Genomic DNA, 4,914 nt, shown 5'->3' on the forward strand with positions numbered 1-4,914 from the left:
TTATACATATAGTTACTTTACAGATATGCCACTGCAATGGTAGTGTACTCAGGAGAGAGAGCCTTTTCAATAAATTGCTTTGTGTTAATTAGATATCCATATGGGAAAATATTTATTATTTTACACACACATACATCCACACATATTGACTTCCATTTTACACTGTACACACAAAAGCAATGCAAGGTGGATTGTAGATTTAGATATGAAAGCTGTAAATAAAAACACTTCTAGGAAATAACAGAGAAGAATACTTTCATGAGTAGATTTTTAAATATCACTGAAGAAAGACAGATTTGGAAGGTGATGGTAGCTCATTTCCTTCCCCCTTTGGTTGTTTGACAGATATTTGGCTCAGTAGATCCGAGTTAACTCAAAGGCAGAAGAGTTTGATATTAGTCAATGGGTTTCATATTATCACAAAGTCACTTCCCAAACCAAGAAGGTTCTACTCTTATATAGTCCCATGTATTTTACCTTCTCCCCTGTTCCTATAAGTAGAGCATTACTGAGGCAGTCTTCCTCTCTCCTCAAATGTTGGCCAGTGTGCATGTAGTCCATTTATGCCCAGTAGAGTCTGTGAGATAGGATAACAAGAGATTCTGGACACTCTATTCCTTCTCTGCTTGTAAAATTTTCCCAGTAACGTCCATCTCATCTGTACCTTTATGGTACTATGGTTTTATATCTACACTCTTTTTTTAGGACAGCTGTTAGTCCTTAAGGGACATACTCCACTCTGCCTATGAATTTTGGGAAAAAACTTAACTGGCTTAGTCATGGGTGGATACTATTTCTTTCTAATTGTGAGGACAGGTCACCCTCTGCTAGCCCTGAGTGAGTGGGCTGGCTGTTAGGTCAGCTTAGCCCTCCCTCCTTTAAATGACTGCTGAGAGGTCTGTTCCAAACCCCAAAAGAGTCATCTTGCCAGGGTAGGTATCAAGTAGCCACCTAGTCTGTTAGCCCAGTACCCTGCAAGCCTCACAGATGTTTAATTCATTTGTTGAGGTCTTTTCAAAACGCAAGTTTAGGCAGCAGAATGGTCTCCCAATGACAAAAACAAACAAACAAAAACCCTGGAAGCCTTCATGCCTCATTGACATGTGGTGTGCTGTATGCCAAGAGCTGGAGCTGAGTTGGGGGCTGAAGTCTTCACAAGAAATAAAGTGGCCACAGCGTTCAATAGTTTGGATAAGATGATTCAACTCCAAAGAAACACTGCGAACATCAGACATATCTGTGTTTTGGCTCCTGTTGCCCTGACTGACTGTCTTATATCTAGTAATGGCAGTTGCCTGGCAAGCAGGAACTTGATATGCTGATTCTAAAATTCATATAGAAGAACAAAGGGCCAATAATAGTCAAGACATATCTGAGGAAGGGTAAAGGTATGTGGACTGCAGAGAAAATGAGCAGATGTGAGGTATCACTATGAAATCCGCTTCCATCTCACTACGTTATGCAAGAGTCAGGCTGTCCAGGTGGAGATCGCTGACCAGCTTGAGGTCAGTCCACACCTGCCCCTCATCTACCCAAGTAATGAGGACCACCTGGTTAATCTGATACACTCTCCAGGACATACCGATTTTGCCTCTGAACTATAAACTGGTTGCATTTGTGATGGGTACATAACTGGTAAATGTGATGGAAGCAGTCTGTCTGCAGACATAAGAAGTTCTGTGACAAGTCTGGATCAAAAATATTCATCTAGGTTTAGTGATTAGTGAATGAGATTACTTGATAGTGGAACTGAAATTCACTCCACAAGAGGCTTATTCTCATCTTACGCATCTTTTAGAAGAGATTAGCGCACTCACAGGAGCTCTTTTACTTCTAACGTCCCAGAAGGAGAGCAGAGAGAGAGATTAAATTGCAAGTGAATCCAAATTCTGAACAAAGAAGGCAAGAATATTACTGAAGCACTGGCTTAGAGGATATGGATACTTTTTAATGTTACTTTTCCCAGATTAAAGAAATATGATTACCAGTGCATTGGATGGGTGAGACTTTGGAATTGAGCTCCTTGACAAAATCTAGTCAAAAGATTAGCATCAAAAAGGAAGTTGTTTTTGAAAACCTGTGAGAAGATTATTAGATGACTATAAAGAATAAGAAAATTAGGAGGATTGATCAGGCAAAAGGAATGAAATTTTTTACTTATAAAGTTGATCCTGGAAAATATATGTAGTTTATATGATGCTGTCTTGAAAAAGAACAAAGAAAAAATTAATAAAATAGTAAGTTCTTTAGGATAAAATATTGGAGCCCAGAAGGCAACTCATTTAGATACTAATGTTCAGAACAATGCCATTTACTGTCAGTGGCCACCATATCCCAAAATGTTCTTGCTATAGTGTGTCAGAAACATTATAGCTTGCTTAATATTATAGCCAAGAGAGTGGAGAAATTAATGGGCACAAGAGGACAAATGTTTGATTCTCTTCCACAAGAAACCCAGGCACTGAAATCAGCTTTTATGAGATGTAGAAGGGAAGACAATCCTCCAGTTATAATCTTTGTTTCCAACATATTTCCAGTTGGTGCTGAGGTTTTCCCTCACAAGCCATGATCTCTCACTCAAGAAGAAATCTGACATGAGGATGTGAGACAAAGGCACATGGAGAAGCTGGCAGCAGTTCAGGGGCAGGTGTCTTTCTAGCCCACCCCAAATGGGAGTGCCCATGAAACAAATCTAAAGAGAGAAGAGTCAAGAGGTGATGGGCAAAAGATGGAGATTATGACGTCTAAACCTGTGTTTTAGGAGGGAAACAATCAAGTATGTTGTATTTCATATGGCTTGAAGAGGAAATAAAAGAAAGATGGCCCAAGGACGGTCAGCTTGAACTTTTGCAACAGGTACCATTAGGTTTCTCAGTTCCAGCAGATGTCCTTCCCCAAGTCCTCACATGCCATTTTGTATTCTTAAGAACACAGATCTTCTGATTAGAATGTAACTAGGAACTGGAAAATCTAGAGGGGCTATCTCTAAGAACAGGAGGCCTACAAGACTTTGTGGTGATTTCTGCAATACTGTGTAGCTTGCCATCCTGCCTACCATTTATTCCACTCAACTTTGTAGCCACCCTTATTGACAGGGTTGCCGTTGAATAAAGACCCCCCAAGTGAAATGCCCCACCTCATCAAAGAAATGAAGCTGTTAAACCAAATGACCCCTTGGAATTTAATTCAGGAAATTGAGCTGAGGGCACATTTTAGTTACAACCAGAGAAATCCACATGCAACAATGCCTGATGACTTAAAAGAAAAAATTGTAAAGATTCAAAATCAGTGTACCTGAACCCATTATTCTATTCAGAAAAACAATCATAAAACCTTCAAAAGTTGATATGGTAAATGAATAAATAGTCAATCAACAGAAAATTACAGTCATACACAGAACAAAAGAAAGCAAAATCCATGAAGGAATCCAGGTTGACTCATGTGCTAATCACCAAAACTTTCAATAAATTTGTCATGCTCAGTGTGAAGAAGTCAGTCAGATTCTGGAAGAAAATAGTGATCTGGTTTGTTCTGTGGAGGAACTGACATCCTCAGTGAATCAGGGCATAAATATTAATGATCCACCAGAAGATCTAAGAGGGAATTGTGAATTCAAGGGAAAACTAGAGCAACATCTAACAGGGAGAAAATGGAGGAACACTGTTGGCTAAATCTGGTTGTTTGTCCCAAGAAAATTTGGGTCCAACCTATTAGTCCATAATAGTGAAGCTTTTCAGAACTTGATATGACCGGGCCCAACTGACCAAGTTTCCAAATAAGGCAGTAAATACTGAGATTTGGACAACAGCATTGTGAGTATCTTCCAATCGCAGCCCTCTCTGGACCCATCCTCTCATGGATGCCCTCTCATGGGCATCTGTTTTGTCTTAGAATACGAGCCTTAAGTAACTTCGAGCAACAAGGAGCAAGTGATAAGCAGAATCAAGAGTCAAGTGGTCTATTAAAGGAGAAACAGGGGGAAGATGAAACCTAATCTGGTCAAGATGAAAATCAAGATGGCTGCTCTGAGCCTTTTGAGAAGGGGACTGCTCAGAAAGGAGAAGTGTTACTGCCTGATTGCTGTGGACTCTTCTCAGGACAGCTAACTGCCACCATGAGAGAAGTGTGTGGAGATGTGCTACAAGTGAAACCTCAGTGCCTGCTGGCAGTTATGCACATATGTGGCATCATGCCCAGAGGTAATGTTCTTGGCTTAGTAAGTCTATACTGTCCTGTCAAAGAGAAAAGTTTAAGTGTTTCAAGAAAAAGAAAAGATTAGGCAGACATATTTATCGTTAAGCCTCTGCTGCCCAGGGCCAAAAGCTTTCTTCATGGATGAAATCAGGAAGAAGCCAGCTCACAACTGGTATTCAGCCATTGGGAAATCATTCCAGCAACCTGTCCTGGGTGCCAACCACTGAGGAAAAGTACTTGCACTTTGGGGAAAAGGCTGATTCAGAGAACCCAACATGGAAGTACATGAACATAGTGATAAAGTAGAAAGGTTTTTGTCTGGAAAAGACAAAAGTTTTTGTCTGGAAAAGACAAAAACTTTTTCCATGTGGAGCACATGGAAAAAGCAGAGAACCCTCAGCCAAAATAAGTAACTGATATCTGCAATACTGACTCATGGGCCAAACCTAGTCTCCACTGGTAGCTATTCTACTTGGACCCTTATTGTAGACCATCAGGGGTTAACCAAAAGATGCTACAGTTGTTCCCACAATGCTTGACATCACAACAGTGACTGAACAGAGTGCTTCTATTTCCGACTTTTGTTCTACATATCACCCTGTATATGGATAATGCTTTCCTGGACATGGCTGACACTCCAGGAAGAGCAAAAGAATCTACTTGGCTTTACTTGGAAGATAAAGAACACCATTTCAGGTGAGTAATACACCTATAACAAAA

The 4,914-nt window shown here is 40.2% G+C and overlaps 1 pseudogene; it reads left to right on the forward strand.

Annotated features, from left to right (window-relative positions):
• The first annotated feature begins 1,115 nt into the window (after positions 1-1,115).
• Positions 1,116-4,611, forward strand: LOC112415799 (elongation factor-like GTPase 1; annotated as a pseudogene).
• The last annotated feature ends 303 nt before the right edge of the window (positions 4,612-4,914 follow it).

Source organism: Neophocaena asiaeorientalis, unplaced genomic scaffold (genome assembly GCF_003031525.2).
Source record: "Neophocaena asiaeorientalis asiaeorientalis breed wild unplaced genomic scaffold, Neophocaena_asiaeorientalis_V1.1 scaffold48, whole genome shotgun sequence".
Taxonomy (NCBI): domain Eukaryota; kingdom Metazoa; phylum Chordata; class Mammalia; order Artiodactyla; family Phocoenidae; genus Neophocaena; species Neophocaena asiaeorientalis.